Source organism: Mus caroli, unplaced genomic scaffold (genome assembly GCF_978045245.1).
Source record: "Mus caroli unplaced genomic scaffold, Mus_caroli_1 scaffold_10, whole genome shotgun sequence".
In the NCBI taxonomy this organism is placed as follows: Eukaryota; Metazoa; Chordata; class Mammalia; order Rodentia; family Muridae; genus Mus; species Mus caroli.
In genome coordinates, this window is record NW_028227265.1 from 69,183,621 (window position 1) to 69,196,640 (window position 13,020).

At 41.4% G+C, this 13,020-nt stretch overlaps 1 protein-coding gene across 2 annotated transcripts in view; it reads right to left on the reverse strand.

Moving 5' to 3' along the window:
• Mfap3l (microfibril associated protein 3 like) overlaps positions 1–13,020 on the reverse strand; it is a 49,787-nt gene that overhangs the window by 6,287 nt on the left and 30,480 nt on the right. The window lies entirely within an intron of this gene.

The window sequence follows — 13,020 nt, forward strand, 5'->3', positions numbered from 1 at the left end:
AGAAAATGAAGTGTTCTTAGGAAAGAGTTCTTTAAGGTACCATCAACCTTTCTACCTTGACTGTGAGCAGATCTTCACTGAACACACTTCATGGGAGAGGCCAAGGCCTCTTGGAATGGAAAACATTTTAGGTTCAACATAAAACCTGGAGAGAATCAATTGAGTTATAATTATTTGCTTGGGCAACTTATATTTGGGATTGATATCATCCTTCTATGACCTCAGTTAATTAAACATAATTTATATCATTCATTTTGAGAATTCACAGTGAATTATCTATACTGTTTAGGGTTATAAGCAGTCAGTGAAGATTCAGAGGTCAAATATGAATTCACATCAATTAGTTTTAGCCTTGAAAATAAATGAAGCCCATCAGAGTGATGATAAGTCTGGTAAGAAGGCGTTTTGGTAGATATGACCTCATGCTAGCCTGGGAAAGAGGTTCCAGATCCACTGGGATGGAATGAGTTCTGAGTCTGTGTCCCTGTAGCTCCCAAGATTTCTGTGAAGTAGGGCATTAGGTTTGGCTTCCAGCGATTGGGTCAGAGCTAGTAATTAAATGCTAATACCCACTTCATATTGTCTCCCACAGAGCAAGGAAGCTCCAAGCTAAGACTCTTAGGAGTTTTAAGGAATGAGCAGATAGTTCTTCACAATAGTCTCTTGTACTCTGAACCAACCAGAGAAAGTGGGATCATTTAACACAGCTCTAAGTATCTATTATTACCATCTATCTAAACTGCTTCTTCCCGCCACAGTAGCAGCTTTAACTTGTAACTAAAAGTCTAATGAAGTTGGAACTAGCTCAACTACTTCTAATGGCAGAGCCCATGCCTTGCCTTCACAAGTTCAAGCCCCAGCACTATTAAGTTCTAGAGCTCATAAAGAGCCAGGGTCAAAGGACTACCGAACGGGGTTTCAGATGATCTGGTGTCTTCTAAGCCAAGGGACATGTTTAAAGAGGCTAGATTTACCAATGAGATCCTTGCCTGGAGTTACAGCATCTCCTTGTTGCCCACTGTGTTGACTCTGGCAGGAGGCCCCCACTTAGATGCTGTCAAATTTCTTTGCCTTCCGAAAGGACATGTGCAAAGGGTGGTTCCTGGGGTCCCCAAGTAACCTAGTTTAACAATCAAGCCAGTATACTTCCCCTAAGAGTAGAAAGGGCTGGCTTAGAAAGTCTAGTGATTTCAGTTTCTTAGGAATTTGCGGGAACAGACAACACTGTGATAGCATGACAGTCTCCATGCTGATGCAGCTAAGGCATCAGCATAGACACTTTATTCTACATGAAGGTGCTGGGTTTCAGAGACTAGCCTAGGAAAGTGTTCTTATATCATCTGCTTCCCTTCTGTTGGATGTAGGATGGTGAGGAGAGTCAGAATTGGAGGAGGTCAATCTGGTTGTCCCCACTCCACTGCCTTTCTACACCCATTATGTGGAGAAATTATTATAAACACAAAGCTGGGCTTGGGATAGGAGAAAGCAGGAGATAGTAGCCTAGGGACCGGGGTGCCTGATGGAAGTTAACAGTAGCTTTCTCCACATACTCAAATAGGTTTAGTGAAATTCCATTCACTTTCACAGGAAGAGAAAACACAAACATACACAGCAGCTACAAGGAATGCTTTCCTTTACTGAGTATATTTTTAATGTTCCGAATTTGACCTTTATACTTATTCCAGACATACTTAAAATTTTCTATTGACTCTCACTTATCTAATCTTGGGCCAAGCAGTTAAATTCAGACATGCAGACACTTTGAGAGTGTCTTCTTGTATTGTGAAAAGGAGCATAGTTTGGTACCAAACATACCCTGATTTGTTGCTCTCTGCACTTGATTATAGGGAATGATTGCTTACAAATATATTATAGTTTGTAGCTCAGAACTATGATTCTTTAAACTAATGTCTCTTAAATAACACACATCCAACACTTAAAAATCTCATTTACTCTTTTTAAAAAGCTATCATGTATGTATGTATGTATGTATGTATGCATGTATGTATGTATGTATGTATGTATAGGTGAATGAACCTATATGAGTTTATATGCACCATGTGTGCATGCAGGAAAGCGAGAGAAGGAAATCAGGTCCATCGGGCTGGAATTTCAGATAGTTATGAGGTATCATGTGGGTGCTGGAAATAAATCTGGCCTCTCTATAACAGCAAAAAGTGCCCTGAACTGCTAAGTCATCTCTCCTGACCCTTGTTTGCCTTCAAACTTTGAAGCCCAAACACATATGTGTGAAGTGAGCATTATGATTTAACTGTAAAGCATAACAACTATAAACATGTATACCGTGATCCCCAAAGAGTTTGGTCTTCTTCTATTACTTCAGTTAAATAACAGCTATTTCCTTTCCAACCTAGGAGGATACTGACACATCATTTTAGTTCTTGAAACCAACAGCATGTTTGTTTTATGAAGTCACATAATATCAATACCACTTAGAGTACTGCCCATGTATCATATTGTAAAATGAACACATGATCTAGATTAACAGTTTGTCACCAGGCCATAAAGCAAGTCAAAATACTGGGACCCTATATACACATACACACACATACACAAGTATGCATGCACACACACACACACACATACACACACACCAACACTAATGCATGCATACACACTCACATATATATATACACACACACACTCATGTACACACACATACAGTCATGGACATATGAATGCATATAGATATATACACTCACATATGAACACACTCATGTATACAGACACAGACACACAGACATACAGAGACACACAGACATACACAGACACTCACACACACCTTCCAATGCTAAGTTCTGATCCTCTGATCTTAAAGGCTTGGAACATATTTTTCTTTCTTTCTCTTGGCTGGTAAGTTCACTGTTTTCTAGACAGTGAGGCTCCAAAATTCTACACAGGAAAAGCACCAGGGTAGCGAGGGCGCAGGGTCGGCTGACACTCGCCAGCTACCCACAACACCCGCCACAGGATCTTAAGACTTCTGGTGAATGGAACACAGCTTCTGCTCCAATCCAATTGCACGCGGGACCTGAGACTGCATTAGTTAGGGAAGCAGAAACCGGCCAGAGTAGGGCCACAGGCCTCATCCAGCCGGATCAGCACCGGGGTAGCTAGAGCACAGGGTCGGCTGACACCCGCCAGCTACCCACGACCCCCGCCACAGGATTTTGAGACTGCTGGTGAGTGGAACACAGCTTCTGCTCCAGTCCAATCACGCGGGACCTGAGACTGCTCCGGTTGGGGAGAGAGAAATCCGGCCTACATAGGGCCACAAGCCTCTTCCGGTCAGAAAAGCACCAGGGTAGCTAGGGCACAGGGTCGGCTGACATTCGCCAGCTACCCAAAACACCCGCCACAGGATCTTAAGAATTCTGGAGAGTGGAACACAGCTTCTGCTCCAATCCAATTGCGCGCGGGACCTGAGACTGCATTAGTTAGGGAAGCAGAAAACCGGCCTGAGTAGGACCACAGGCCTCTTCCGGCTGGACCAGCACCGGGGTACTGCCCACGACCCCTGCCACAGGATTTTGAGACTGCTGGTGAGTGGAACACAGCTTCTGCTCCAATCTTTAAACAGTGACAACGACAACAACTAACCCCAGAGATTACCAGATGGCAAAAGGTAAACGTAATAATCTTACTAACAGAAACCAAGACCACTCACCATCATCAGAACCCAGCACTCCCACTTCGCCCAGTCCAGGGCACTCCAACACACCGGAAAAGCTAGACACGTATCTAAAAGCATATCTCCTGATGATGGTAGAGGACTTCAAGAAGGACTTTAATAACACACTTAAAGAAATACAAAGGAACACTGGTAAACAGGTAGAAGACAATAAAGAGGAAGCACAAAAATCCCTTAAATAATTGCAGGAGAACACTGCTAAAGAGTTACAAATCCTTAAAGAAAAACAGGATAACCTAATCAAACAGGTAGAAGTCCTTAATGAAAAACAGGAAAACACATCCAAACAGATGATGGAAATGAACAAAACCATACTAGACCTAAAAAGGGAAGTAGACACAATAAAGAAAACCCAAAATGAGGCAACACTGGAGATAGAAACCTTAGGAAAGAAATCTGGAACCATAGATACGAGCATCAGCAACAGAATACAAGAGATGGAAGAGAGAATCTCAGGTGCAGAAGATTCCATAGAGAACATCGGCACAACAATCAAGGAAAATGTAAAATGCAAAAAGATCCTAACTCAAAACATCCAAGAAATACAGGACACAATGAGAAGACCAAACCTACGGATAATAGGAGTGGATGAGAATGAAGATTTTCAACTCAAAGGACCAGCAAACATCTTCAACAAAATTATAGAAGAAAACTTCCCAAATCTAAAGAAAGAGATGCCCATGAACATACAAGAAGCCTACAGAACTCCAAATAGACTGGACCAGAAAAGAAATACCTCCCGACACATAATAATCAGAACAACAAATGCTCTAAATAAAGATAGAATACTAAAAGCAGTAAGAGAAAAAGGCCAAGTAACATATAAAGGCAAGCCTATCAGAATTACACCAGACTTTTCACCAGAGACTATGAAAGCCAGAAGATCCTGGACGGATGTTATACAGACACTAAAAGAACACAAACTCCAGCCCAGGCTACTATACCCAGCCAAACTCTCAATTAACATAGATGGAGAAACCAAAGTATTCCACGACAAAACCAAATTCACACATTATCTCTCCACGAATCCAGCCCTTCAAAGGATAATAACAGAAAAAAACCAATACAAGGACAGGAACCATGCCCTAGAAACAACAAGAAGGTAATCCCTCAACAAACCTAAAAGAAGACAGCCACAAGAACAGAATGCCAACTTTAACAACAAAAATAACAGGAAACAACAATTACTTTTCCTTAATATCTCTTAATATCAATGGACTCAACTCCCCGATAAAAAGACATAGACTAACAAACTGGCTACACAAACAAGACCCAACATTTTGCTGCTTACAGGAAACTCATCTCAGAGAAAAAGATAGACACTACCTCAGAATGAAAGGCTGGAAAACAATTTTCCAAGCAAATGGTATGAAGAAACAAGCTGGAGTAGCCATTCTAATATCTGATAAGATTGACTTCCAACCCAAAGTCATTAAAAAAGACAAGGAGGGACACTTCATACTCATCAAAGTTAAAATCCTCCAAGAGGAACTATCAATCCTGAATATCTATGCTCCAAATACAAAGGCAGCCACATTCATTAAAGAAACTTTAGTAAATCTCAAAGCACACATTGCACCTCATACAATAATAGTGGGAGACTTCAACACACCACTTTCACCAATGGACAGATCATGGAAACAGAAACTAAACAGGGACACAGTGAAACTAACAGAAATTATGAATCAAATGGATCTGGCAGATATCTACAGAACATTCTATCCTAAAACAAAAGGATATACCTTCTTCTCAGCACCTCATGGTACTTTCTCCAAAATTGACCACATAATTGGTAACAAAACAGGACTCAACAGATACAAAAATATTGAAATTGTCCCATGCATCCTATCAGATCACCATGGACTAAGGCTGATCTTCAATAACAAAATAAATAATAGAAAGCCAACCTTCATGTGGAAACTGAACAACACTCTTCTCAATGATACCTTGGTCAAGGAAGGAATAAAGAAAGAAATTAAGGACTTTTTAGAGTTCAATGAAAATGAAGCCACAACATACCCAAACTTATGGGACGCAATGAAAGCATTTCTAAGAGGAAAACTCATAGCTCTGAGTGCCTCCAAAAGGAAACTAGAGAGAGCACACATTAGGAGCTTGACAACATACCTAAAAGCACTAGAACAAAAGGAAGCAAATTCACCCAAGAGGAGTAGACGGCAGGAAATAATCAAACTCAGGGGCGAAATCAACCAAGTGGAAACAAGAAAAACTATTCAAAGAATCAACCAATCAAGGAGCTGGTTCTTTGAGAAAATCAACAAGATAGATAAACCCTTAGCCAGACTCACTAGAGGGCACAGGGAAAGCATCCTAATTAACAAAATCAGAAATGAAAAAGGAGACATAACAACAGATCCTGAAGACATCCAAAACACCATCAGATCCTTCTACCAAAGGCTATACTCAACAAAACTGGAGAACCTGGATGAAATGGAGAAGTTCCTAGACAGATACCAGGTACCAAAGTTGAATCAAGATCAGGTTAATGATCTAAACAGCTCTATATCCCCCAAAGAAATACAAGCAGTCATTAATAGTCTCCCAACTAAAAAAAGCCCAGGACCAGATGGGTTTAGTGCAGAGTTCTATCAGACCTTCAAAGAAGATCTAATCCCAGTTCTTCACAAACTATACCACAAAATAGAAACAGAAGGTACTCTACCCAACTCATTCTATGAAGCCACAATTACTCTGATACCTAAACCACAAAAAGACCCAACAAAGATAGAAAACTTCAGACGAATATCCCTTATGAATATTGATGCAAAAATCCTCAATAAAGTTCTTGCTAACCGAATCCAAGAACACATCAAAACAATCATCCATCCTGACCAAGTAGGTTTCATTCCAGGGATGCAGGGATGGTTCAATATATGGAAATCCATCAACGTAATCCAGTATATAAACAAACTCAAAGACAAAAACCACATGGTCATCTCGTTAGATGCAGAAAAAGCATTTGACAAGATCCAACACCCATTCATGATAAAAGTCTTGGAAAGATCAGGAATTCAAGGCCCATACCTAAACATGATAAAAGCAATCTACAGCAAACCAGTAGCCAACATCAAAGTAAATGGTGAGAAGCTTGAAGCAATCCCTCTAAAATCAGGGACTAGACAAGGCTGTCCACTTTCTCCATACCTATTCAACATTGTACTTGAAGTCCTAGCCAGAGCAATTCGACAACATAAGGAGATCAAAGGGATACAAATTGGAAAAGATGAAGTCAAAATATCACTCTTTGCAGATGATATGATAGTATATATAAGTGACCCTAAAAATTCCACCAGAGAACTCCTAAGCCTGATAAACAGCTTCGGTGAAGTAGCTGGATATAAAATTAACTCAAACAAATCAATGGCCTTTCTCTACACAAAGAATAAACAGGCTGAGAAAGAAATTAGGGAAACAACACCCTTCTCAATAGTCACAAATAATATTAAATATCTTGGCGTGACTCTAACTAAGGAAGTGAAAGATCTGTATAATAAAAACTTCAAGTCTCTGAAGAAAGAAATTATAGAAGATCTCAGAAGATGGAAAGATCTCCCATGCTCATGGATTGGCAGGATCAACATTGTAAAAATGGCTATCTTGCCAAAAGCAATCTACAGATTCAATGCAATCCCCATCAAAATTCCAACTCAATTCTTCAACGAATTAGAAAGTGCAATCTGCAAATTCATCTGGAATAACAAAAAACGTAGGATAGCAAAAACTCTTCTCAAGGATAAAAGAACCTCTGGTGGAATCACCATGCCGCACCTAAAGCTCTACTACAGAGCAATTGTGATAAAAACTGCATGGTACTGGTATAGTGACAGACAAATAGACCAATGGAATAGAATTGAAGACCCAGAAATGAGCCCACACACCTACGGTCACTTGATCTTCGACAAGGGAGCTAAAAACATCCAGTGGAAGAAAGACAGCATTTTCAACAAATGGTGCTGGCACAACTGGTTGTTAACATGTAGAAGAATGCGAATCGATCCATTCCTATCTCCTTGTACTAAGGTCAAGTCTAAGTGGATCAAGGAACTTCACATAAAACCAGAGACACTGAAACTTATAGAGGAGAAAGTGGGGAAAAGCCTTGAAGATATGGGCACAGGGGAAAAATTCCTGAATAGAACAGTAATGGCTTGTGCTGTAAGATCGAGAATTGACAAGTGGGACCTCATGAAACTACAAAGCTTCTGCAAGGCTAAAGACACCATCAATAAGACAAAAAAAAAAAAACACCAACAGATTGGGAAAGGATCTTCACCTATCCTAAATCAGATAAGGGACTAATATCCAATATATATAAAGAACTCAAGAAGGTGGACTCCAGAAAGTCAAATAACCCCATTAAAAAATGGGGCTCAGAACTGAACAAAGAATTCTCACCTGAGGAATACCGAATGGCAGAGAAGCACCTGAAAAAATGTTCAACATCCTTAATCATCAGGGAAATGCAAATCAAAACATCCCTGAGATTCCACCTCACACCAGTCAGAATGGCTAAGATCAAAACTTCAGGTGACAGCAGATGCTGGCGAGGATGTGGAGAAAGAGGAACACTCCTCCATTGTTGGTGGGATTGCAAGCTTGTACAACCACTCTGGAAATCAGTCTGGCGGTTCCTCAGAAAATTGGACATAGTACTACCGGAGGATCCAGCAATACCTCTCCTGGGCATATATCCAGAAGATGTCCCAACCGGTAAAAAGGACACATGCTCCACTATGTTCATAGCAGCCCTATTTATAATAGCCAGAAGCTGGAAAGAACCCAGATGTCCCTCAACAGAGGAATGGATACAGAAATTATGGTACATTTACACAATGGAGTACTACTCAGCTATTAAAAAGAATGAATTTATGAAATTCCTAGCCAAATGGATGGACCTGGAGGGAATCATCTTGAGTGAAGTAACACAATCACAAAAGAACTCACACAATATGTATTCACTGATAAGTGGATATTAGCCCAAAACTTAGGATACCCAAGATATAAGATACAATTTGCTAAACGCATGAAACTCAAGAAGAATGAAGACCAAAGTGTGGACACTGTGCACCTTCTTAGAATTGGGAACAAAACACCCAGGGAAGGAGTTACAGAGACAAAGTTCGTAGCTGTGATGAAAGGATGGACCATTTAGAGACTGCCGTATCCAGGGATCCATCCCATAATCAGCTTCTAAACACTGACACCATTGCATACACTAGCAAGATTTTGCTGAAAGGACCCAAATATAGCTGTCTCTTGTGAGACGATGCCGGGGCCTAGCAAACACAGGAGTGGATGTTCACAGTCAGCTATTGGATGTATCACAGGGCTCCCAATGGAGAAGCTAGAGAAAGTACCCAAGGAGCTAAAGGGATCTGCAACCCTATTGTTGGAACAACATGATGTACTAACCAGAACCCCGGAGCTCTTATCTCTAGCTGCATATGTATCGAAAGATGACCTAGTCGGCCATCAATGGAAAGAGAGGCCCATTGGACTTGCAAACTTTATATGCCCCAATATAGGGGAATGCCAGGGCCAAAAGAATGGGAATGGGTGGGTAGGGAAGTGGGGGGCGCTATGGGGGACTTTTGGGATAGCATTGGAAATGTAATTGAGGAAAATATGTAATAAAAATATTAAAAATTAAAAAAAAACAAAATTCTACAGAACCTTAACTTCCATCATCTGCTCATGATCTACTAACACATAGAGACCTGCAAACCAGAAAGATGCCATGAATGATGCTTTGTGGTTTTCCTCCCTCATGTTGGACCAGGGTCAAGAAACATCTCCACAGGATAGCTCCCCAGCTGGAACCATGGTGGGCCTTGTCTGTGTGCCATAATTTTCTATCCACCTCCATCTATGAGAATACCCTCCCTGAGACCTATTCTGGAAGGGTCCCAACATTGGCTGCCAGAACTGGAACGTGGAAGACATAAGCATACCCACAGTGACTGTCACAGGAAATCTTTGGTGCCATGAATACGAAGCAGACACACACACCAGGCTGCTGCCAGGTGGTTTAAACTGTAGCTGGTGGGAATGTCAGAGCTATGCACTGAATTTTCATGAAGCTGTGCCACTTCAGTGCAAATAAAAACCTGAAGTGTCAGCAGCTGAAGCCAAGGCGGCTCTACAGGCAATGTTTTGGGCAGCAATAAAAGGGCAGGCTGTTAAAGATGACTTACCTTCTGAAAAGCAAACAGAAGACGGAGTGGCAAGCATTTTCCCAGTACTGTATGAGTTTCTTCTCTTACTCACTTTCGGGGTCTGGATTGGGTTGTAACCCCCACCCTCAAATTCCAAATTCTTTCCCTCCATCATCTTTTCTTCCCAGTGCTACCTTGCAAAGTGACAGGCACCTCTGAGGCTTCAGGCTAAAATACAGACACATTCATTATTGTAGATTTGTGGTCACCTAGCAATCTGTCACTGTCTTCCTCCAGGAACTCCCAGGCACACAGACATTTCTCACACGTGAATGAACGTGCCGTGACAACCTCTCCTTCGGAAAGAGAGGAGCTAACAGATGTGGGGTTTGAGCTGGGCTTCAGGGAGTGTGCTGGCCTTCTCAAGGATGCTAACATTTTCATTAAGGATGGTGATCTTGCTTATCTTGCTCCCTCGTTCAATCAACGGATACCACTGAATAAATTGTGTGTGTACAAGCTCGGCACTAGATGACAAGAATACAAAGATGAGTAAGAAACGAATCCTGACTACCAAAATCATCCAGTCCCCGTGGGGAAGGACTCCAACAGACAGCTCTAGCACTGAGTGCACTGACAAGCTGCAGATGGAAGGAGGGCAGAGGTGGGAGCAGGTGGAACCAGGACTCTTGGGGCCAGTGGGGGATGTGGAGGAAGCAAGAGAGAACACTGGTGTGAGGTTCTGAGCTTACAAACCATGGATAAAACCAGAGCAGGACTTGAATGAAGACAGGCTTGAAAGGAATACAGGCTAGAGTTCAGATGCCTGTAACACACAGTGACGGTACAGAAGGACTTTGGCCCCTTCAATTTTTGTGTTTCATTTTAACCAACTTTTTCAGACACAGCACACACACATTTCTTATTTTAGAGAGAGGACCACATTACCTTCTTCCCAATTCCTCTCTGCCTAGACCACTCTCTTTCTCACTCGAGTGAGTCCACAGGCTGACTCAACTCTTATGTCCCGAATTTCATGCCATCTCTGACCCCTATTAAGTCAGAGAAGAAAGTCTGAAATTCCCGATTAGAAGTAACTAGCTGGAGTTTTAAGAATGAGTAAGAAGGCATTTCAAATGTCAGTGGAGAGAGACCTTTGGGCTAACTGACCAGACAGTATGTAAAAAAAAAATGTTCACATCTATGATTTGTGTAATAAATAAAAACCCAGTCACACACTCTTAGGATATGAAATTAAAACTATGAAATTAATAGAGGACATAAATTTGACTAACTTGGGGGATGGAGGTCCTTTCTAGGCATTTTCAAGAATTTCAGAGGCTATAAAGGGAAATGTGGATGGATCAACTTTTCCATCAAATGAACAGGTTTTGAGTCTTAAAAATTTATCACAGAAAAGTTGAAGGAAGATACAGACTGAGAGAAAATTCTAGAATGTGTGACAGACCAATGCCTAACAACTATGAAACATAAAACAACAATGACACAACAAGACCCCAAATAACAACAACAGTATCAGTAATACCTTATAAGTTAAGATAAAATTCAAAAGAAGAATAGGGAAAATATATGAACAGGCAATTTGTAAGAAATAAGGACCAGAAATAGTATCAGAGTTTCCCGGCTAGGACTGATTAAATTAACCATAATTAAATTTAAAGGGATCAGGCCTATTTTAAAACATTAACTTTTACTTGTGTGGCTAAAGTAAAGAGGTGAGCAGCAACTGCAAACTGCATCACTCAGAATGTGTGGAAGGACACTACCTACACTCAGGTAGGTTAATCTGGTTGGATAAATTTTTGGAAGCATAATTGGAGGCATTTATGATCTTCTTCTAGACCTCTTGAAACTTATCAAACCAGGCAAGCTCCCCCCTCATATCCCCCAACCAACAGGCAAACATTAATGGCTACAACAAAAATCAAGGCGATGAAAAAAAATTATTTTTAAGACAATGTGTCTTGCTTATAAGATATCTCCTCCTGGAATCCCCCCACCCCTGACACACACACACACACACACACACACACACACACACACACACACACACACACACACACTATGGGACTGGGGTATAGTTCCTGAACTTTCCTTCCCTGCCAGCTCTCTCTAGAGGAGGCTGTAACTTAGTTCCAAGGCAGGTAGGTGATGAGCCTAGGACCATGATCCTGGCATGTTGGCTTGTGTACGAGTTACATCATAATGCCACACCAGTAGGACAGCAGCCCTTCTGGCAAAGCGATCAACAGAACTCTGTGGTTGAAGTGAAACTTGGAAGTAGCAAGGAATCCTCCAATTATGACTATCATGACTCAACAGGAACCCAACCCAGGGCACCATGGCAACCATACAACGCGTTTGCAAACAACCTCTGGTCCAGTTACTGCTGCATGGACATCAGCACCATCGATGAGTTTAAGAGCTCAAGAGTCACGAGGAAAGTTGAGGATACAACCTATAAGGATCCCCTGCGTGGTCACAGCTTCTCTCTTCCAAAACCTGTATCTCCCCTGCCTTTCCCGAAGCTGAGCATTAAAGAGGCGCATTATTGTTCTCAGATGACTTATTTAAAGGAAAGAGTTTTTCTCCTGACAGTATCAGTCTGAATACACTCATAAACCAGCTGGTATGTGACTCTATCTGCACAGTGGTAGGGCAAACAGGTTAAAACGGCTCCCAGTCTCCTTTGGGTACTTAGACCCTTAAGCTTCACAGCCTTGAAAGGAGGCCATTTGACAAAATTAGCATGCTATTTTTTAAGACCAATATACACAAAAATGATCCGGTGGTGAGGATACCAATGCACACTTATGCAAATATGTAAATAAATGATCTCTTGAATGAGTATCACATTGCATTGACACTCTTCAAAAAATCAGCGTAGAATGTGTGTGTTTGTGTCTATAAATGTGATGCATATTTTCAACTGTGAAAAACAGGCTGGTGAGGAGAAAGGATCTCCCATGCCTCTCTTCGAAATATAATTGAAAATAAATTTAGTACTGCATGGCTGCACCTGTTCCAAGGGCTTCTGCAGCAGATGACAGCTCCTTGAAGACTCAGGTTACAAACACTACAAGCTGCTCTTATCCCCGCCGCCCCCCCACC